Genomic DNA, 24,354 nt, shown 5'->3' on the forward strand with positions numbered 1-24,354 from the left:
GGTGACTTGGCGCTGGGCCTTTGCATAAGCACAGTTTAAAAAATAAATCATTATTTAGATACAAATGAAGCATGTGTGGATGGGGAGCAAAGGACGAGCGGTAAGTCTATAGGGGACATAAGCGGCACAAAAAGAGCAGCGGGAAATTGTGAGTAGATGTGCTACCATTCAAGTCATCCAATCAAAACAATGGTAAAGAAACTATGTTCCAGAGGTGGGAAAAAAATAGGAAAAAGGGGGAAAGCCATCGAATGAGGAGCTCTGAACATAGATTGGCAAAATAGCCAGCCAATCAGGAGCAAAGGAATGGACCAGAGCCCATTGTGTGTATCGTAGACACATGCTTTCAACAACAGACACCTAATTCACCACTTGCCCCATGCCCCTTTGATTCTGAGTCTAACTGAAGCTAAGAGGCATTTCACGTTTGATTACAACCTGCAGTAAACGTTGAATCCTGTTGAGGTGAACCGGTTATTCCTAAAAAGTCAAATGCCAATTCGTCAATGTAAGAAAGTGGCTCTGTATATACTGTTCCCAAATAGGTACATTGTGCAAAGAGTCCACAGTCCCCAGAGGTTTGGCAGAGGCTAACGTTAGATATAACCTTACTCTCTAAAGTGGTAGCTTGGTCGAGCAGTAAGGCAGTATCAGAGGACAGTGTAAAGCATTTGTTGTACACACTCAGTCAGCAAATGGTCTCACACTCAAGAACTGAACTCTAGGCCAATGGTTTTGTATCAAAATATGTAGTTGTTTTATTTTAGAACCAACAATAGGTATCAAAATATACTTTCTCAGAATGAGATGCTTTAGATAAATACTTTCAATAGGTAATAGACTTTTGAATGCAATAGATACAGTTGTTGCAGTAGGCAACACAATTTCAAACACAAGTATACATTGAGCTCAATGGGAATTTCTAGTTAAATGCAATTGATTACTTTTTGGATTACTTTTCTAACCGCAGGACTGGATCCTAGATTCAGTCCTGGGACATCTCCTGTAAACAGTTGAGTAAAAACGTTTTGTTTACAGTTGTGATTTTTAAGGAATATTATTGTATTTTAAAAGTTGACGCTTGGAAACTTTTTCACATAGCCTCACCAATGTTATCCTATGGGAGGAAATTCACATAGCAGGTTAGTGGGGTTATCGTTACTTTTTCTAACTCAGTGTTGGATTCCGGATCCAGCACTGGTGTATCTCCTGTAAACAGTTGGAAAAAAGCGTTTTTGTTATACAAGCGATTTTTAAGGAATATTTGTAAGTTGCAAAAACTGACACTTAGAAGAATTTCTGGTGAAAAACAGGCAATGTTATTCTATGGAGGAAAATCAAGTTAGCGGTAAGTACGGTTGTAATTACTTTGCAGGGTCAGTGCTGGGCACCAAGATCCAGCACTGGGATCTCTCCTGATAGCAGGTGAGTAAATTCGTTTTCGTTATTCGGCTGATTTTAGATGAATACTTTAAAGTTTCAAAACTCGACACAGAAGAATTTGAAGAAGTGAAACCAGTCTATGTTACCCTATGGAAGAAAAGTGAGTTATCGGCTTTTGGGTAAGTACTCGACTGGCAGAGTTAAGGTTCTGGGCTTAGACTCAGGGGTCTCCCAGGGTCAGGTAGGTGCAGTTGTTACACCCTGAGCGGCACAGGGGCAGCCGGGTTCAGAGTGAGTTAGGCCCAATGTTATCCTATGGGAGGCAGGTGGCCTTTGGTTGGTGGCTGCTGGCTAGCAGGCCACGCGGCTGTGGGAGCTGGGCTCCTGGTCACTTGCTCAGGGCAAATGGGGAAGCAGATTAGGGCAGAGGTTGCACTCCCAGGGGCACTCGGGCTGCTGGGTACATGGTGCTTTTGAGCCACCGGGCGCTCAATGGATTTCAATGGAGAAGCTCAAGGACGAACAAAGGCTGCAAGCTCGGGGACGAAGATTCTTCAGGTGCGACCACCACTTCGAGAGGTAAATTGGGAAGTTTGAGGATAGGTAGGCACCCAGGAGTTGGGCACAGGGGGCCGCAGGGCGCCGGGGTGCCTTTTGGCGTCAGGAAATCTTACCCTCTGCTGGTCGTGGTTGTAGGGGTCCCTGGTTCTGAGGCTGCAGGAGTCATCAGGAGCGACGAGGTGGGTCCTTGGGTGCTGGATTCGGGGTCACAGTCGCCAGGGGGACGTCCTCGTGGTCTTTGTTCACTCTGGCACAGGCCAGGCTTGGCGGGTGCAGAGTGTGCAGGAGTCGCGGTTCTTGGCTGGTGCCAGGGGCTTGTTACTTGCTTTGAGCAGTATCACTGCTCGTGGGAGACCCAGTTCGTTAGAGTCACAAGGCAGTCAGGTCCTCCGGGGCTTTTGAGGTTGCTGACCACTGGAGACGCCGGGATTTAGCAAGAGCAGGTTCGAGGGTCGACAGGCCTGTAGGGCTGGGGCCAAATCAGTTGGTGTCTTCCTCTTGTTAGCAGCTGCACGACAGGTCTTCTTGTTTCTTGATCTTCTTGCTTGTTTCGAAATCTGGATCTGAGGAAGGAAGGTTCAGGTGTGCCTAAATACTAAATTTAGGGGCGTTACAGGTAGGTAAAGGGCAGGGACCAATGGGTCCCTTTCCTGGGGTGGGTACACCCCCTATCCTGCCACTCTCCTGTGGGAGGGGGGCAGTAGCCTAGTCCTGATTGGGCAGGACTTCCCATCTTTAAGATGGCGAGAGCCCGGAGAAGTGCTTCACCTCGCCTCCCCCACCTGAGGGGTGGGGTTGGCAGAGGCTGGCACACCCCCTTTCCTTCCTTGGGGTCTCCCACCAGTCTTCCCACCAGAGTGGGGGTCAGAAAAGGTAGGGGCCAGTTGCTGAGTACAGCAAGTGGCCTGGAGAAGCTCACAAAGGCTGCATGCCTTTGAAGCTTCCCCTGCCCATCCTGGGGGAGGAGACCTAGCAGCTCGCCCAGGATGTGCATTGTTGCAGGCCCAGGAGAGCGGATGGCTCTCTACCCAGGGGTCCGCAGCATGTCTGCTGTGTGGCAGCCTAGGCAACCCCTCAGACAGGACGTGGATTGTATGTTAGGTTCAGGAGGCAACTCTAAGTTGCCCTCTGTCGTGCATTTTATATTAAATCCCACACTGGCATCAGTGCGGGTTTAATGTGCTGAGAAGTTTGATAACAAACTTCTCAGTCTTCAGTGTAGCCATCATGGTGCTGTGGAGTTCGTGTGGAGTTCGTGTGGACGATCTCCCAGCACCATATACTCTTAAATGGCATCACTGCACTTACAGTGCCCAGGAATGGACCTGGGTACTGTAGGGACACAGGGCTCATGCACCTGTACCCACAACACTGGCATAGGGCACCCAGCTAGAGGGGTGACTGAGGTATGCCAGGGCAGTGTGTGTTGTGGGCATGGCACACAGGGATGTGCGCCATGTCGACTCTCTGTTTTGTTCTGCATCGAGACACTCAGCATGCAAGGGCAGTGTGTGTGTGTGTGTGTGTCAAGGTACAGGGCCTCCAAGGGTGGCAAATAAGTGCTACAGCCCTTAGGGGCCTTCTCTGGTCACAAGGCCCTGGGTACCTAGGGTACCATTTACCAGGGGCTGACATGTGGCCAGAGATGCCAATTGGGTTTAGGCTTCATGCAGTTTTAGGGAAGGAACATAGGCCCTGGATACCTGATTGGCAGGAGCCGAGGGCACACTCAGTCAAAGTACATCAGCAATTCAGCAAAAAGTGGGGGCATATCAGTCAATAGTTTCGAAAAACTCTCAAATAAAAATGAGTGAATAAAGTTGAAAAAAAATGATTTAATAAACAACGTTGATTTGTCTGCTTTATGACAAATGTTGCAGCATAAACATAATGACTTTTCTTAACGGAACCCGCCCCGGTCTAATTGTTTTTCTCACAGAATCAGCTGAAAAAGTGATTCATGTGCTTTCTTAGGCACACAAATAACAAAGCACAGGCTTGTGCAAAAATAGGCTTTCCATTGTTTCAGGGTTATAAGTTACTTCCAGTGTGGTTTAACAGTCAGAATGGCCCAGCTGCGCCACAATGCTTTGCTTTCACTAATCCCACCACACACTGGCGAAAACAATGACAAACTGTTCGCACAGCATGTGTTCCATTTTTCTTCACATTTCTGATAATTAGCCCCTGGACTGAAGTCAGCCTAACATATTAAAATTTTTCCTGTCAGCCTAAAAACCACAATTGTTTACAAATGTCAAAGATGTATAGTTATTACTAACAAAACAGGAAGTACAACTGAAGAATAAGGTAAGGAGTATGCTCAACCAACTTTAGAAACATGATAAAGGTTTCAAGCAAAAGGGCGTGTGGTTTGGCAGTTGAAGGGAAACTCCCACATATTCATTTTTGTAACTTTTTTTTTTTTTGCATAGTGGTTTGGCAGTTGAAGAGGAACTCGCACCCAGTTTTCTTTTTCACCTTCCATTCCGCCACCCCCTCCCTCGCCCAAGACCTTTCTCGTGTTTGAAGACTCAGGTGTGGATATTGTTGCCTGAGAAGCGCACGGTGAAAGCAAACACAGTGGGCAGGAAACTGCAACACTGTTCACACCTCCCACCTCACTCATGTGGTTGTGCATGTTAGGGAAGCAGGGGGTGGTGGGCTTGTGGGGTTTGTTACAGTTGCCAGTCAATCGCACATGCTAACGGTTTCAGCAGTGGCAAAAAGATCATGAGTACTGTACTGGAAACTTCCAAAGTCTATGTCAGTACTAAGCAAACCTTTCCTGAGGCTGAGGCTAGCTCCTCATTCGGCCAGCATCTTATCTGCTGGTGGAAGCTAGCATCTTATTTACAGGAAACATTTTTACATAAAATACAACCTTAAATAATTCCGTTAACTCCATTTTATCAGACTTTGCATTGCCATACTATGAATGTGGTGTTTTTCAATCACAACACATAGCACTATAACGTCTATTTGGATTTGGTCTCACACAAGCAACCTTTCCACCCTCAAAATTCATATTCATCTTAAGAAATAGAGCCCCCCAGTACAATACCTGCATGTAAATTGACTGAGCTGATAATTTATGGCACCATCTTGGTCGCCTTGACATCAACGCACCCCAAAGCAGTTATCTTTGAACAAGTAATCATACTTTTCCTATAGAAAATCAGATTAGCTCACAAATATTTTAAACACACCACATTCCCCTACAAGCTCCATATGGATTTATACTGTGCCAAAAATGTTTCCACCTGTGCCCACTGTGCCACCCTCAAGCCAATGCATTCCTATGGAGTTATAGACAAATAGGTAAGCATACGCTACCTATAAGTAAATTGCCCGAGCCAAGCAAAATTTGTCAACGGGTGGCACCAAACTGGTTGCCCTCACCTCAATGCATTTCTATGGAATTACATCTGAAAGGGTAATTGCAGTTTTGTTATCATAAAAACACATTGGCCCACAAATCTGTATGATGTTTCTCAACGTCACCACATTTTACTACAAGTTACATAAGGCTTAGCCTGAGTCAAGCAATGTTTCCATCTGTGCCACCCTCAAGCCAATGGATTCCTATGGGTTTCTAGACGAAAATGTAACCATCCTTTCTCCCATCAATTTTCATATTGATTCTAATACAGGGAGCATCGCTCTATTGTACTTGCATGTAAATTGTCTGAGCTGAACAAAATTTGTCACAACAGATGGCATCAAATAGGGTGCCTTTACCTCAATGTCTTCCTATGCAATTATGTCTGAATAGGTAATTGCAAATCTTTTACAGGAAAATCACATTGGCTCTCAAATATGTATTTTGTTATTCAAGCACACAACATCCCCCTACAAGGTCCAAAAGGATTCAGCCCGGGCCAAGCAACGTTTCCACCAAAACAGGGACCCACTGAGCCACTTATCAGCCAAAATACTGCTATAGGTAAATAAGAAACCATCCTTTCTCCCACGTAGGTAAACTTGGCTCACCAATTATAATAGTGATCCTAATAAAGAGAGCACCCCTCTATGCTACCTGTATGAATATTGCCTGTACCAAGCAAAATGTGTCACAACAGGTGCCACCAAACTGGTTACCCTCACCCCAATGATTTCCTATGAGTTATATCCAAAAAAGTAATTGTAGTTTTCTTATAAGAAACACACATTGGTTCACAGATATGTATGATGTTTATCGAACACCACATCTCCCTGCATGCTCCATATGGATTTAATCTGAGCCAAACAATGTTTCCACCTGTAACCAATGTTACACCCTCAAGCCAATGCATTTCTATACCATCCTTTCTCCCATCAAGATCAACTTGGCTCAACAATTTTCATCTTGATCCTAACAAAGGGAGCACCCCTCTGCATTACCTGTATGTAAATTGCCTGAACCAAGCAAATTTTGTCGCAACAGGTGGCACCAAACTGGTAGCCCTCACCTCAATGCAGTACTATGGAGTTACATTCAAATAAGTAATTGGTTATTTTTACAGGAAAAGCACATTGGATCACAAATATTTATTTTGTTTTTCAAACACAGCACACCCCTCTACAAGCTCCATACCGATTTAGCCTGAGCCAAGCAATGTTTTTACATTTGTTGACACACGCACACCACATTCCCCTACAATGTTTGGGGCATTTAGCCTGAGGCAAGCAACATTTACATCCAAATAAACAATAAATGGCATCTGTCACCCAGCTGCCAATTGCGTAAGTCTCTGTGATATCAGTTCATCTGAGTTTAGAGAGAAACAATGTCATATGAGTGTATTAGATGGGGGAAGGGGGTACCAGAAACTACACCAGAGAGAATGCACTTGCACGTTACTGCAATCAGAATCATAGAGACGTTTGTTTGGTGCTTTAGACATTATACCTCAGCCTTAAATGACAGGTGGGATGCACGTGTGCTGCTGACTCACCGAAGGCGTGCCCGGATGGGACCGGAGGCCAGGACCCCTATCCAAACCCTTACAAAAATGGTGACCTAAACTCACTTATGTACAAACCATCCTCGCATGCCTACCCCCCATGTGCAAGAGAATGGGGAACAACACTGTCCCCCTGCAACTTTCTGTTCGGATCTAGAGAAAGAAAGGGCCAAGTTACCCAGGCCCATAAAATGGAACATTTGCCTTACAACTTACAGATCTATGCGACACAACAAGTTTGAGCTACTAACGTTCATTAATAGAGGACTAACTTGGCATCCTATTTCTAACATAAATATGGCTACATGACAGCTCTACACTTGGCATTAATCAAGCGCTTTCCCCTGGATACTATATATGCAGGGAAGACCGCAGGCATGAAAGCGGCGGGGTATCGCCATCATATTGAAAGACACATACAGATGTATGCACAATCTCCTCCCTATTCCAGAATAAATGTGAGAATCAGTGTTTTACAATAAACCTATCTCCTACATCCTCCATTTCGGGAGCCTTAGTATATAGAACCCCAGGCCCGTGGACTAATTTTGCTGAAGTCCTGCCTGAGACAATAGCCAGCAACGCCACTGAAAAAATGAATGTTAATCTCGTAGGGGGTCTCAATGTTTATTTTGATGAGATTAACAACTCCATAGTCTCAGCCATCTAACATGACCTAGGCTACCTTCAGTTAACACAAAGAGTAGAAGGCCTCAACCATGAACAAGGACATCTTCTAGACCCTGTGTTTAGCAGTGATTCTAACATAAAAATTGAGAAACCCTGCCCTATGACAAGGACAGACCACCGCCTGATCTCATTTACTCTAGAGGGTCTCCACCATCATCGGACAACAAGAATCTTCCTAGCCAAGGCCTAAGATGGTCAAAACTGAATAATTAATCGTGGTTGACATCTCTATCATCTGCCAACCCGGGCCTAGAAAAGGACCCTTCGGCAGCAAACTCCATAGTAGAAGAGTGGATCAACAATGCACTAGATGACACCACCCCATTACCACTGATTCACCGTCTGTCTAACTAAAAAAAAGGGTGCAGAAAGCTAGAATGAAAATGGAGACAAGTATTTGAAGAAAATCTAAAACTCTCCTATCGATTGGCCACCGGACAATACCATCAGGAAATCAAAGTGGCACAGGCATTATACCATCAAGCCTTAATGGTCAATTGTGCTAATGCCCCCAGGGAGCTCTTTCGGATTGTTAAATCCCTCACCACCCCAAAAGCAGAAAACTCCCTGCCCACACTCTCACAGATGTTCGTTGCAGCGAACTTGCGGCATACTTTCAAGACAAAGTTTCTGTAATTTACAGTGATTTACAAAAAACACAGAAAACTTTACCCACTCTACCAGAGACACATACTATGCTTGGGAGACAAGTTTCTCAAATGTTCCCCTGATCACCAGAGACGTGCTCCCAGCTCTATTTGGAAAAGCTAAATCTGGCTCCCCGCTAGACTCGGCCCCACCCACTTTCTCCTACAAGAAGCATGAGAAATCTTCCCCATTCTCTTGGATCTCCTTAATCTATCACTTTCAATGGGCATAGTCCCCCGAGCCTGGAAACATGCAGTGGTCAAACCTATGTTAAAAAAAAAACTAACCTTGACCCCGTCCGCCCCGGGAACTACAGACCCATATTTCTGCTTCCAGCTATGGGGAAGGTATTAGAAAAATATATAAATCAAAACCTCTCTCAATTCCTAGAAGGGAACTCCCTTCTCAACCCACTCAGACCAGATTCCGTCCAAAACATAGCATGGAATCTGCATTACTAGCAATAAGAGAGGAGCTAAAAATACTTCTGGAAAAGAAGTCCCCGTGGCTATTACACCCCCCTCCCCTCCAGACCAGAGTGCAGCATTCAACACGGTTGACCACGAGACCTTTGTACTCAGGATGAGGGAAACAGGCATAAGAAATTGTGCTTTAAGCTGCCTTTTTTCCTTCCTAAAAGAAAGGTTCTTCTAGACTTGTGAACCCCCTGCTATTCAGAGGTTGGCCCCTTGAAGTGTGGGGTTCCGCTGGGATCTGCACTTATGCCCACACTTTTTAACATGTATTTGCGGCAGTTGGCAGACATAGTCAAGGAATTTAGCAGGTCAATTGTTTCCTATGTCGACGACACGCAATTAGTTAGGATAGTTCCCTATCCAAGGAAGCCCAAGCAAAAAAACGGACCACATCTTCCTTTGCCATGTTGAGAACTCTACGTAAAATCCTAGACCTGTTACCCGCACAATCTCGGAGAACAGTGGTCCAGGCGTTTATTCTTCCTCACTTGGACTATTGGAATTCGCTGCACCTGGGTTCACCCAAATCAGTTATCAAGAGACTTCAGGTAGTCCAAAACACAGCAGCAAGGACCATCTTTAAGCGGCACAAATACACTTCTGCAAATAGCGCCTTGGCCACCCTGCACTGGCTTCCAGTGGAGGAAGGAATACAATTTAAGTCACTGTGTCTGGCACACAGGGGAATCAACCACAGGGGACCCCTTTTGAACAGGGCTCTTCTGTAACCCTACACCCCCATAGGATTTTGCGATCCTCCAACGCAAGACTCCTGATGGTCCCACGAATTAAAAGGACCGGCTAGAGAGGAAGAATCCACTTTCACCTGACCCCCAAACTATGGAACTCAATGCCGACTGAGTTAAGAAATGTATCCAATGAGACCACATTCCGAAAATTGCTTAAACCTTGGCTATACCCCCACTAGCCCCAGCCATCAGAGGATCACGGATGCACATTATGACTCTCCCAGTGCCAGGAAGCCTTCGGGTAGCTGTGCGTTTTACAAATATGCAATACAATATAATACAATACAATACAGACCAACTGAAAATCCTGTCGTTGAACGTCAATGGCCGGATTAGCAATCTTAAGAGGGGAGTAGTCACACAATAGATCAAAAGGAACGCTGGAGGCAGAAAGGGTGGTCTACAAGGCAAGGGGCTGCTCAGGAAGGTTTTGAAGATATGGGGAGCATTGAGGGATTTCTATGGAGAGGAATGAAAATCTCGTCGACCTCCCGAGACGCCTTTAGAGGAGGGAGGCTTGCAAGCTGAGGCGCCAGACTGTGAGACAGAAGAATTGAGTCCTGAGGTCACATAGGGTGCGAACACTGAGAGAAACTACACTGCTGGAAGTGGTAGCACCTGCACTTGTAATGTGTGGGATTTATCCGACCCCGTAATAGAGACTTAGGGGTCTATTAGGATGGCGGGCGGATCGCCACCGACCGTATGGCGGTGGCGATCTGCCCGCCATTTTTGTCCGCCCACCTAACATTTCCCCCCCGCCATATTACGATGGCGGTGGGGACCCAGGCGGACGGAAAGACCGTCCGCCAGTTTTCCGCCAGTAGACAAGCCGCCCGATTGCCTACCGGGTGGAAAAGACCAGCAATATGCTGGTGGTGCCTTCCAAGCACCGCCATCCATATTACAATGATGGCGGTCTCATGCCTTTCCATGGCGGTGACTTCGCCATGGAAAGGCATCCGGAGAATGCCTTTGGGGGCCTGTTGCGGGCCCCCAGGGGGTTGGGGGGGATGGGTGGCTGCATTTGGGGGGTACCCATGGAACCCCAGACATTTGCATGCACAAGGTGGCAGGCACCACGCGGTGCCTCTCACGTTGTGCATGCAAATGCACAACATGCCCTTTTAACATTGTGACTGGTGCTGAATACAGCAACACCCGCCACAATGTTAAATATACAGGATGCGACCGCCATGGTTGCGGTCGCATCCAAATTGGCACAGTGGGACCGCCGCACCACTGACAGCCGGTCCCAATACCACTAGGATGGCGGGTGGACTGAGGTCAGCCCACCATCCTAATAGACCCCTAAATGTCAATGGCATATTGTTTTTGTACAACAGTAGGTGGTATGTTGTGAGTTGTTGAAGAAAGCAATACAAATATAAAACATAACACTGCTAAAATTTACATTGGGAAAATACACATTGTTGAGGAGGAAGTGGCAGCACGTTTATTATTCTAAATCTTTTGCCTCAAATTTTGGGGATAGAGCATATATTTATTGGGGGGATGAATTTACTTTTTCAGCTGCAGTCCCACAAAACACATGGGGGAGTGCATATATTTCAGGGGTTCCGCTTACTGGGCTCCTGTCCAATAAACGTCTGTGAAAATACAGATATTGATGACGAAGGGTATCATTTATTTTCCAAACTCCAAACATACTAATTTTTGTTAAACTAAAAACGTTTTCAATAATCAATATTTTATGTTTCTGTAGCTATTGCTTAATAAATATTAATACATATACATTAAAATTGTAATTAATTTTTTATACTTTTTTAAATATTTTTAAGAAACTTATTGTGGTTCATATTTAATTATAGGCCTTCTAAATCCTAAAGAGTAATAGTTATTAAAAAACATATTGAACCCGGATATATGTTTTAAATTAAACTTGTTTCATTTATATATTTATCTAAATAGTAGAACAGCATTTTATTAAAGTATTAAAATAAAATTACAATATTGATCCAATATTTTCATGTTATTCTTCCAAATTATTATTCCTTCCAAGAAGCCCCAAGACACCCATTTGTTTAATTAAAAATATACAAATACGCATCAATCAACTGCAATGTTTGATATGCTTATTACATTATTTGGATAGTCATTGAATATAATAGCAATTTAAAATATTAACCCACAACAATATAAATTAATTGATGTGTATCCTAAACAAAACTATTCACCTAATACCCCAGCAAAACCTAAAATCCCAAAAACACATATACATATTGTTACACTGTAAATACAGTATTGTATATATCTTCTATACAACAAAAGTATCAATATAATAATTATAACTTAATACATTTTTTAATTATAACATTACCAACCCAATACTCCAATAAACCCCACAACCCCAGACAACAATATTAAACATATTAAAAGTATACATGAAACAATGTGCATTAAAATGATAATAACTACAACAAAATTTTAAAATATTTAGGCTCTCATTATGATGTTGGGTGGAAAGCCATCCAACAGCGCGTCGGAGGCTTTCTGCTCGACATCATAGGTTTCCGTCCGACCGCCATGTTACGATATTGGCAGTCGGAGGGAAACCCTCGAGGAAATTCCGCTATGCTACTGTCCAGCTCACGGAGCCCGTAGGGGTTGCAGGCAGAATTGTAATCCCCAAATGGCAGCGCAGACAGTCTCGGCTCTGACGGCAGGATTCCAATGTTGCTTTCTGCCTGCCCTTTCATGGGGGTCCGCCCGCCATGAAAAGGAAGGCAGAAAGTGACTTTGGGGTCGCCTAGAAGGGCCCCCCTTCCCTCCTGGCCATCCGCTACCAAGCACCCCATCACCATGTGGCAGGCACCACATGGTGCCTGCCACATGTGCCTGCCACATGGTGCAGGGATGTTTGAAAACATAGATGTTTTCTATTGCAGCTTGTGCTGTGGCCCTTTTCCGGCTGCCGCACAAACTGCAATAGAAAAGTGGATGTTTCCCACCGCGGTCACATCCTAATACTGCGGGTGGAACCGCTGACTAATAGTCGAACGGATTCCATCCCACTATGGTGTCGGTAGGACGCTCGACTGACCGAAATCGTAATAGGGCCCTATATTTTAAACATCAATATTATTAACAAAGGCAAAACAAGATATTTTACATTCAATTTTATGTTCTTCAACTTTTAGGCACTTGTGATATTTTGAGAAGGATATTATGGTCACAAAATATTTTAGAGTTTATTCAGGTACTACATCTAACTCTTCCTTCTTCTTCTTTAAAGGCTCAAATTGAAAGCAAGACCAAGAGCATGGCAGCTGAAGTTTGTGAATGAGATGCTGCCAGAATAAGAAGCTAACTTCAGACTCATAACCTTTCCCTGCCCATAACACATATTTACATCTGTCATGGAAAATGGCAACAGGGTGAGTGCATATGACAGGGTAAATCATCATTTCATAAAATATGATCTAGGGCACCCTCCATCTTCTTGGTGTCCGCAGCACAATGTGCTCATGTCACTTGTGAAGACCCAGAAGTGAACTGTATATTCCTTCCTGGGCGCTCAACACGGATTGGGTGGGACAAGAAGACAAGTGACCGGAAGAAGTGAGGACTGTTTTAAGAACATCCCCCTTCCTGCCCCATCACTCTATCTTAATGTAGCTTGCTGGGATAGAACACAAGTGAGCCTGGGCGGATGGAATGGAGGAGCGGACACTTTTCCATCATGCCTTTCACTTAAGCAAGGATTGAGAGAAGAGGCTGGAAGGCGAGGCGCTGCTAGCAGCAAACACCGCTCACACCCCTCCTCTTGCAGCTCCTTCATGTACAGGCCCCTCTGAGAGAGAAGTGAAGGGCAGTTCAAAGAGGGGGTATGGGGTGGAGCCAGAAGGCAGAAAAGAGAGAGAGGACAAGAGACAGACAAGAAAGGAGATAGAGAAGAGGAAGAAAAGCGACGGAGAGAAACAGACACTCATCCACCGCAGAGGTAAATGAGTGGGAGATTACAGCAGCTGAGCAGTATCGAGATACACTGCAAAACCCATCTTTTCCACTACAAACTATCGAGCACACTTCTCTGAACACGCCACACGTTTATCTTGTAATGGTACACTGCCTGTCCATCTCACTTAGTACTGATAGTTGACATCAACAACCATGAGCAGGAGACCCCCCTTAATGTATGGCCTTCTGAACCTACACCACGACTGGCTTCCAATCCACACTTGTGGCAAACCACTTGATCTCATCCTCATCTCAAAACAATTTATCATACTGGCTGTCTGCCGCCAACCACACATAGATCTCCCATAGGAACATCGTTATGAAACCACCCGCAACACTAAAACCAGTCGCCGCCCCTGAACGCAACAGTATATGTGTGGCCAGCTCATTTCACCGCACCAATCTGCATCCATGCATTAACCCACATATTCCTGTATTTCTCATTTCAAGTAGTTCAACAAGACTCTACACCCTGCAAATGAATGTAAATATTCTTATTCAAAGATATATTATTATATGACACCTACGCATACTACCCTAAACAGTTTGCAACACTCACATTGCCAAAATACAAAAGCCTTAAAATGGCGACCTAAAAAAGTCCCTTTATAGAGGAGCGGTTCATGCTTGTCCTTAACTACATGAGCTGGCACTTGTTGGCTTCCTGTACATTTACTGCGGTTTAACACGTGGAGAAACCTCATGTCTCCATTTCACTCCCTGCAAAAACAACAATTGATGGACAGAATGCAGAACAATGTCATACATTCACCCCAGTACAGAGATCTGGGCCTCCCTCTCATTCAATCCTCATGCACGTTTTTGTGCTGTTCTTACACTTTACACGAGTTGGAAGGATTCATGCGTTAATTTTCGCGTCTGCTTTCAAACCGTGTTAATTTTCTTTTTAAATTTTGCTTTCATTAAGATTAGCTCCTAATCTGAACTTTTTTTCAAATATTAAACTTGTTGTCTTGCTGAAATGAATTATTTTGCAGTTTCAATACATCCGCATTTGATTTCTTCTTCCCTTTTTGTACCTTTACTGCCTTCACCCTTCCAACAATACTCCATCGCCACCAATGCACTGACTCAAAAAAAAAAAACCACAACACCTCTACAGGTGGCGAAAAGCTCACATCCCTCATCTTTGGAGCCTCATCTGAATCGAAGTAGGGATGGTGACAGTGCAATGAAAGGAAATTCAAGAATGCCTGCTTCTAAGACTTTCCTTTCTTTCCTGTGAATGGGGCTGCTTTGGAGTTTGGTGGAGAGGGTACTCTGTACTAACTGCATCAGAGCACCTTCTCCACCAAACTCATGGTCCGCCTGCCCAGTTTCGAGGTAGGTGGACCTTAAGACTACTCTTCCCATGGCCCGCCGGAGAACGAGCCATCAGTGGTTGGCCATTCGACTGCATGCCCAATTTAGAATGCCACCAGAATCCACTAATTTGTTGGTTTGTGAGGTGTTCTGCTTTGCTGGTGTGAAGAGCTATGTGAATTGTAATAGGCCTTGAAGTCATTGGAGAGAATGATAGAGAGTTGGAGTTCAGAGCTCTCACAAAGGAAGTGATGTTGATGAAGTTCTTATGGCTAGTGAAGAAGTACACATGATTGTTTAATCAGTGGAATCAGAGAGACCATCACATGCAGCAGAAGGGGGTGAAGGGAAGGAAACTGTTTAGGTCTGGCATTTGAGGCAGCTTTGGCTCATCAGACTGTTGCTTTTCCAAAACAGTCATACATAATAAATATCCGCAGTGGGGCTTTCAGTCAGCGGTATTCTTCTAGTGATCTGTTAAATTGACATTCACATTTTGCTTCAACCCACTATAGCATACTGCATGTGGCATCTTGTCCACTGGCTCCCTGCACTTGGAGTGAGAGCACAAATGCTATGCACATTGTTCACATAAACCTAAAATAGTCTCTTCCTCTTCAGTGACAAAGCAGGTTCCAATGTTATTTAAATAAAAGCTATTTATTCTCCTTTCCCTGCACTTCAGATTCCCAGTTAGATGGTGTTTTTTCTGTTTTCTTTATAAAGTTGCTGTTAGAAAATGTTCGTGGGGCATTGTAACGTTGCAGCTGCCTGTGAAGTGAGAGCTTGGGGCCAGATGTACTATAGAAGCAGTCACAAAGAGCAATCGCAAATTGCGGATCAACTTTTTGTGACCAATGTTGTATTTCGCCGGCTGACTTATAAACTAATAGGTCTGGTCACAAAATAACCAATTACAGGGGGCCTCACAACGGCCTGCCTAATTAATATTCATTAGGCAGGTTGCAGTTTGCAACTCCTTTGCATAGTGGCCACCAGCAAGGAAAAGCAGATCTCCAACTGTGTGATTGCATTCCAAAAGGGAAAAGTTTTTCCCCCCAAAAGAAGAACTAATTCCTTAAAGAAAATGGGGCTGCTTTTTATATTAAAAAATGAATAAAATACTGCCAGCTGCCAGTAGTCTACTGAACCACTCCGTACTCCTCATGGAGCCGTCACACCGATTCCAAAAAGGGACCCCAACTTGGGAGTCTGTAACTGATCAATGGTTTGCAATTGGAATTACGTTGCAAACCCCTGATACATAGGTAACTCAATCGCAATTTTAAAGGAACGCTCCTAATATGCCCCTTTGAAATTGCGATTCAGTGATGATTTCTAACTCTATTTTGCAATTCGGAAAAGCTTTTTAGGATCAGAAAATGGAGTTGGTACAAATGTTAAAAGGTTTTTGCGGTCAAAAGCCCTATATTGTACTGAATTTGAGGGTTTGCACTGCAAACTCCATTGTAAATCTGGCCCTTAGTTATGTGGTGATATATATACTGACTGTGTTTAGGTGTCAGCATATTTTATTTTTGTGGCAAATGCTTGCAATGAAAAAAATATTTAAAAAATCACTCCAACTTGAGGCTCGACATACTGGTTTTGCCAATGCTTGAAACTCTTTTTAGGAAGCCCAACTGGAATTTAGAGGGCAAATATCTAACGACAAACGCCTGAATCTTTCTTTGGCAGGAGAAAATAACAGGAGTAACAACGCATCCCGATATCTGAGTCTAGAACGCACTTGATGGCCTCTCTGGACAGTAGCGCTCACTCCTCTTACAGTAAGATGGATACGTGCTGCTCTGAAAAACTCTGATGTGGCAGGAAGCTGCAGTAGGTCAAACAGGAAAAGAAGAGCAAAGTCCTGCTGGACCCTTTAAAGGACTCATCTGTCGGATGTGATGGACTGCCACCCTGGGAGAAAATGCTGGATCCTGACTCCCATGGGGTAATTGCCAACCCTCTGGAGTAGCCTCGGAAAGGCTAAACTGATGAGAAAACGGTCTGACAGGGTCAGATGAACGTGCCTTAGTCTGGCTTTTCTTGAACCATACTCGGGAAGATCATTTTTGCCAAATAGATTGGATTCCTCAGAAGGCAAATCTATTGGGGTGCCTGCACATCTCCATAAATACCTGTGGATAAATCATCCCCATTGCCATCCTCAAGCAGTGGTAAACTGGTCAGAATTGGAACCGAAACGATGATGAAGCCTTTGAGGAGGGCTCCACAGTCGGAGTGTTTTTGTCTGAATCCGGTTGCACAGGAATCGGGTGAGCTGGAATGTGTCCAGAGCATTCCCTCAGTCAGGGCAGAGAAGGATTCGGCTCAGGGTCAGATACTGGAGTCAGCAGCAGATCCCCCTCCATTGCCAATGACGTCAAGATCTGCATCGATGAAAGAAGAACCAGTGAATGTGTCATGTACCAACTGGCGAGCACAGGCAGAGACACGAAGTTGTTCCCTCGCCGCGCCGCCAAAACTACACCTCCCATGATGCTTAGCGCGTCTCGCGAGACTACGCGACCAAGACGCATAAAGCAGGAAGTCCTCTGCACACCGATGTCCGAAATTCGTTTGAGGAGTCGAACTCGACCGATCCTTGTCCCAGTTCCTGTACTCGGAGTACGGTAAGGGTGCTTGCACCAACTGTAGTTCGGGCTTTTGGTGCCTAACTCCGTTTGGGAGCTGACGCTCGTACGGAGGCTGGCGGGAGACCTTTTGTGGTTCTAACTCACTAAAGAAATCATGGTGGATTTACTCGGGCCGCATCTGTCGGCTGGCGGAGAGAGCGAGGCTCTTGCTCTGGATGTGTTCGGCCTGCTTTGTCAGCCGGCGGGGGGGGCGGGCGTATAGCCTGAAATAAGTCACGGGGGACTGACTCTCAGTCCTTCAAGTCGGTCATTTGCTACCGGATATCGCAGAACAAGGAAAACTCATTGGGCAGTGCTCTACACTGCCAGCATTGCATTAAATACACAGGTTTAAGCTACCCGGGACAGTAGCACACAAGGGGAAGAGTGTGGCGAATGCATAATGTGGGCTTGCAGTAAATGTGACACAACACTTTGCCCTATTGTCTAAATGGTGTTTTCTTGACTCTATCTTAACAGGGGTTATTACGAGTGGTAGAGGGCTACGCTCTACCCCTGTGACGCACGGTGGAGTCATGTGGAGGGTAGGTGCTGATGCATGCTTCAGGGCTGTGAGAAGTTGGCCTGGCATATGCTGTTCCTAGTTATAGGGACACCTTGCACCAGTCCAATTCGACTCTTATTGATGATAGGTTTAAGACAACCTTTAAAGAAAGCTATCCTAGTGGTAGCTGTGGAGAGCAGCCTTCAGGCTAAGTCTTGAAGGAGTGTTAAGCTTATTGTTTTACCATAATAACCTCTTGAATGACCAAATGAAAGAGTAGCCCACACAGGTATATATATAAAATATATGTATTTATTCTAGACAGAATCCCACAGTCACTTTATGTGGCTAGTGGCAAAGTTACACTTCAAACAAGCATTTATAAACACAATAAATAGCACAGAAATCAATGGGCCCCAGGGGGGGGACCAAACCATATACTAAAATAGTGGTATAAGAACCACGACAATTCTACAGGCAATGCCTAGGGCATTCAGGATCGCTTGCCCCTTCAGAATCCACCCACAGTTAAGAGGAAGGGGACCCACGGGAGACGCGTGCAGTGCAAAGAGCTGCTATCGGGATCGCAATGTTAGCCTATGGAGAATGTCGCGGTTGAATATTTAAAGTTTAAAGACACTTCTAGCAGTAGTACAAAGTTAAGGCTTGAGACTTAAGGCTTTGGAGAGCCCACCACCACGGGAGTACCGAAGTACCACTGTTACCTGCCCCAGGGAAGCCGGGTGCATAGGTCGATTCTGGTGTCGGGTCGCGGGCTGATTTTCAATGGAAAAGTAGTCCAAACTGCTGCTAGCTGAAAGCGTCGAAGTCGTGAAGATCTAAGATGTAGAAAATGTAGAGAAGAACCTGAAAGCAGAGGGGACAGAGTCTGGGTCACGGCACAGTATCCAGGGGGCTCACAGCAAGGAGCCCTTCGATGCCTGGTGCTTCAGGTGAGATAGATGCAGCTTGGCTCTGCAGTCATGGGCTCCGGGAGGCTTCAAGGAAGGCCAGCTTCTGGAGGGCGACTGTCCCACGTCGGATGAGGGTCGCTGCAGTGTTAGTGTCCCGATTGGATCCACTAAGCCTTGGCAACCGCAACCCACGCAAGATGAACAAAGCAGCTGCTGGTGCAGACCCACGAGGTCTGAGGGTGCTCTTCTTTGGAGAGAGCACAGAGCAGGCCTGGAGCAACCAGGGGAACTCTTGGATGTGAAGATTGTCCTCCGCCAGGACCCACAAGTCGAGAGACAAGGGTCCGCGGAAGGCAGCAAAATGGAGTGCGTAAAAGGGCTCCCACTGGCCACCAGAGCGGACTAGGGAGCTGAGATTTGGCACGGATGCTGCTTGAAGGTTGGCTCAGAAATGGGCCAAAGCACAACTTCCCCACTGGTCGGGGTCGTGTGCTGTGCAAGAGGTGGCCGGGGTATGCAGGGATCTCGGCACCCACGTGGTCCACGGTGCTCAGACTTGCTGGGCACGCTCACAGGACTCTGGGATGCTCTGGAGACCCACCTCAAGGTTGCTGGAAGACGTCGAAGTTCGTGAGAGCAGCGAAGTTCCAACCGGGTATCTTGCAGTCTTTCAGGTGCCTGCCAAGCAGGGGGATAACTCCTTTATCCCAAGGGAGATTTCTTCAGTCAGCTGGGCAGCAGCTCGTCGAAGGTCAGTTCTGTAAAGTTCTGGATTAATCTGAGGCTCTGGGGCCAAGTTATTCACATATATCCCCAAGATTAGGGGATGGTCCCAACTAGAGCCTACCAATCAGAGTAGAGGCGGGAAAGGGTGGCTACACCCACTCCCCTCTGTGTGTTTCCCACCTGGGCGAGGGGCAGGATGCCCCTGAACCGGTTCCAGGCGGTGTATGCAGAATTGGGGCTCTGCAGCTGCCTACGTGCAACTCTGAAAGGACATTTGGTGCACCCACCCTGTTCCAATCCACATATCCTGTCTGGGGAGGTGCTGGCACCTCCCTGCCACAGGAGCCCTATTGTCCAGATGGCGAGGCTGGGGTTTTCCCCAGCAACAGCCAGCCAGAGTCGTGTAGGTGGCGGACAGTAGCCATTTTGTGGTCCATGTGCACTTTTAAATTGGTGTCTAAATTCTACCGCTTTTCCCATATCGCCCTTCTAGCAAGGGGGAATCGTACCCTCATGCCCATGGCTGGACTGGGGGTATGATTCCTTCATGTTTGACACCAAACACGATATGGTTCTGTGTAGCCATTCTCAAGTTATTGCGATGACGCGATTCACTTATAATGCGGTTAAGAGTATATGGTATGGCTACACTACAAACAACCCAGTAATGATTTTACAAAGGTTGCAGAGAGGTCCTACTCACGTAGGGGTCCCCCCTCACACATACCTCAGCACCCAGCCCTGTAGGATTACCAGGGCCTGCCATAGGGGTGACCTATGAGAGTATATGTGTTGTAATGGTATGGGATATAGGGTACCTACATCCCTGTAAGGGGTGCTAGCACCACCTTACCCAGACTACAGTAGTGGTCTGGTGGTGTCAGTTTGTGTGGCTGTCCCAGGGTGGCACAATAAGTGCTGCAGCCCTGGTAGGCCTACTGGGGGACCCATGCCCTGGGTACCTAGGGTACCATCTACAAGGGACTGGTAGGGCATGCCCAGCATCCAATTGGTTGGTACCTAGGGTACTCACATTGTTTAACAGAGGAAGCAGATCGGCTGGGGTCCTGGATAGCAGGGCCACAGCCTGGCTAAAGTCATAAAAACAGTCAAAACATCAGCAAAAAGTTGGGGGCAACTATGCAGTCGATGCCACTCTCCTACATAACCCCCCCCCCCCCAACGCAGGGACATTAAACTAACCTTGACCAGTTGAGTCTTCATGTTCTAAGTGGAAATATCTGGAGAGGCCATCTGCATTGGCATGGTTGCTCCCAGGTCTATGTTCCACTGTATAGTCCATCCCCTGTAGGGAAATGGACCACCTGAGTAGTTTGGTGTTTTCACCCTTCATCTGTTTTAGCCACAGGAGGGGCTTATGGTCTGTCTGAACAATGAAGTGAGTGCCAAACAAGTATGGCCTCAGCTTCTTCAGGGCCCAGACCACAGCAAAGGCCTCCCTCTCTATGGCTGACCAACGTTTCTCTCTGGGGGTCAACCTTCTGCTAATAAAAGCTACTGGTTGATCCTGGCCCTCCTCATTCAGTTGTGATAACACAGCACCTACCCCCACCTCTGAAGCATCAGTTTGAACTATGAATTCTTTGGAGTAGTTGGGGCTTTGGAGCACTGGAGCAGAGCACATTGCCTGTTTAAGGTCATCAAAAGCTTTCTGACAGCTGACAGTCCACTGAACCTTTTTGGGCATCCTCTTGGAGGTGAGATCATTCAAGGGGGTCACTATGGATCCATATCCCTTTACAAATCTCCTATAATAACCAGTCAGACCCAAGAAAGCTCGAACCTGAGTCTGGGTGGTTGGAGCAACCCAGTCCATGATGGTCTGGATTTTGCTCTGTAATGGTTGAACCTGGCCTCCACCTACAAGGTGTCCCAGGTATACAACCTGACTCTGCCCTATCTGGCACTTAGTAGCCTTGATAGTGAGCCCAGCCTTTTGCAGGGCTTCTAAAACTTTCCTCAGGTGGATCAGGTGATCTCCCCAGGTGGAGCTAAAGACAGCAATATCATCTAGATATGCTGCACTAAAGTCTTCCAGGCCTGAGAGGACTTGGTTCACCAACCTTTGAAAAGTGGCAGGTGCATTTTTCAAACCAAAGGGCATCACAATAAATTGATAATGCCCACTAGGGGTAGAAAATGCTGTTTTGGCTTTTGCAGACTCAGCTAACCTTATCTGCCAGTAGCCAGCTGTCAGATCAAATGTGCTCAAATATTTGGCTGAGGCCAAGCTATCTATGAGCTCATCTGCTCTGGGAATTGGATGAGCATCAGTCTTAGTGACTGCATTGAGTCCCCTGTAGTCTACACAGAACCTCATCTCTCTCTTACCACCCTGGGTGTGAGGTTTTGATACTAGGACTACTGGGCTAGCCCAAGGGCTATCTGAGGGCTCAATCACTCCCAACTCCAACATCTTTTGGACTTCAGTCCTTATGCAGTCCCTGACATGATCAAGTTACCTGTAGATTTTATTCTTGACAGGCAGACTGTCCCCAGTGTCCACTTCGTGAGTGCACCAGGTGGTCTGACTAGGAGTCAGAGAAAACATATGTCTGTAAGCTTGTAGAACCTGTCTACAGTCTGCTTGCTGCTGGTCAGTGAGGCTGCCTGCCAAGGCTACTCCATCAACTGATCCATCGTCAGGGTTCTGAGAGAGCAGGTCTGGGAGAGGGTCACTCTCCTCCTCCTGTCCCTCATCTGTTGCCATGAGCAAGCCCATGTCAGCCCTGTCCACATATGCTTTCAACCTATTCACATGAAGTACCCCGTGGGGACTTCTGGGAGTGCCAAGGTCTACCAGGTAGGTAACCTCTCCCTTTTTCTCCAAAATGGTATGGGGTCCACTCCACTTATCTTGGAGAGCTGCTGGGGCCACTGGCTCCAACACCCATACCTTCTGTCCTGGCTGGTACACCACCAGGACAGCCTTTTGGTCATGCCAGGTTTTCTGTAATTCCTTACTTGCCTCCAGGTTTTTAGTTGCCTTCTTCATATACTCAGCCATCCGGGAGCGGAGACCAAGTACATAGTCCACTATATCCTGTTTAGGGGGTTTGAGAGGTTGCTCCCATCCCTCCTTCACTAGACAAAGTAGGCCTCTAACAGGATGGCCAAACAAAAGTTCAAAGGGGCTATAACCAACCCCCTTTTGTGGCACCTCTCTGTATGCAAAGAGAAGGCAGGGCAGAAGAACATCCCATCTTCGCCTAAGCTTTTCTGGGAGTCCTTTGATCATACCCTTTAAGGTCTTGTTGAACCTCTCAACAAGACCATTGCATTGTGGGTGGTAAGGGGTGGTGAACTTATAGTTAACCCCACACTCCTTCCACATTGCCTTCAGGTAACTACTCATAAAGCTTGTACCTCTGTCAGACAATACCTCCTTAGGAAACCCCACCCTGGAGAAGACTCCAAGGAGGGCCCTTGCCACCACAGGAGCTGTGATGGTCCTAAGGGGAATAGCTTCTGGGTATCTAGTGGCATGATCCACTACCACTAGAATGAACCTGTGCCCAGATGCTGTTGGTGGGTCCAGGGGACCAACAATGTCAATCCCCACCCGCTCAAAGGGCACCCCCACCACAGGCAATGGTATCAGGGGGGGCTTTGTGGATTTACCTGCCTTGCCACTTGCCTGGCAGGTAATGCAAGAGCTGCAAAAGCTCTTATAGTCTTCACTCATGTGGGGCCAATGAAAGTGAGGGACAATTCTGTCCCAAGTCTTATTTTGGCCCAGGTGTCCTGCTAAGGGAATATCATGGGCCAGTGTGAGCAGGAAGCCCCTAAACTTTTGAGGTATGACCAACCTCCTGGCTGCACCAGGCTTGAGGTCTCGACCCTCAGAGTAAAGGAGCCCTTCATCCCAATAAATCTTATGGGTCCCACTGGCATTCCCTGCAGCCTCAGCAGCAGCTTGCTGTCTGAGGGGTTCAAGAGTGGGGCAGCTCTGCTGCTCCAGGCTCAAGTCTGCCCTAGAAGGTCCCCCTGCCCCCAAGAACTCAACCTGATCAGGTTCCAGTTCCTCTGGGGCAGTTCCTTCTTCAGGAGCTAGATACTCTTCTGCTAAAAGAGTCTCTACAGACTGATCCTGGGGGGAAGGCTCTGCCTTACCCCTGCTACTCCTCCTCTTGGAAGGTCCTTGGTCCATTTTTCCAGGATCCAAGGCCTGTTCAGTTCCTGTCAGCTTGGCTTTTGACCTTGTCAGGGCAAATACTTCTGCTGGTATACCCAACATTGCTGCATGGGTACTTAGCTCCACCTCAGCCCATGCTGAGGTCTCCAAATCATTCCCTAGTAAGCATTCAACAGGTAGGTCTGCACTCAACACAACTTTCTTGAGGCCAGTTACCCCTCCCCAGGAGAAGTTCACAACAGCTAGAGCATGGTCTGTACTAACGTTGCTAGCATTGGTCACTTGGTATATCTCTCCAAGTATGATCTGGCTAGGGTCTACAAGGTCCTTAGTCACCATAGTGACACTAGCCCCTGTATCCCTGTAAGCTAGTGACTCCTTTCCATTTATGGTTGGCTGTTGTCTGTATTTGCCCAGACCACTGGGGCTCACAAACAGGGACAAGTCCCAATCACAAACTAGAACAGCCCGAGTAGGAGTTCTGACTAGGCCAGAGTCCTCTCCAGATCCCAGGGTCAACCCTACTATGCCCTTGTTCTGTGCACCAACACCTATAACTGTACTAGGGGGAACAGGAGCCTTAGGGGCAGGTGTGGTGCTTTTGGAGTCTTTGGCCTTATTACAATCTGAAGTCCAATGGGTTTTCTGTTTACA

General features: G+C 46.4%; 1 protein-coding gene across 4 annotated transcripts in view; it reads right to left on the minus strand.

Moving 5' to 3' along the window:
• The window catches only part of NPRL3 (NPR3 like, GATOR1 complex subunit), a 360,149-nt gene that overhangs the window by 132,624 nt on the left and 203,171 nt on the right, over positions 1 to 24,354 (minus strand). The gene's annotated exons all lie outside the window — the stretch shown is intronic.

The sequence above is a fragment of the Triturus cristatus genome, chromosome 10 (assembly GCF_964204655.1).
Source record: "Triturus cristatus chromosome 10, aTriCri1.1, whole genome shotgun sequence".
NCBI lineage: Eukaryota > Metazoa > Chordata > Amphibia > Caudata > Salamandridae > Triturus > Triturus cristatus.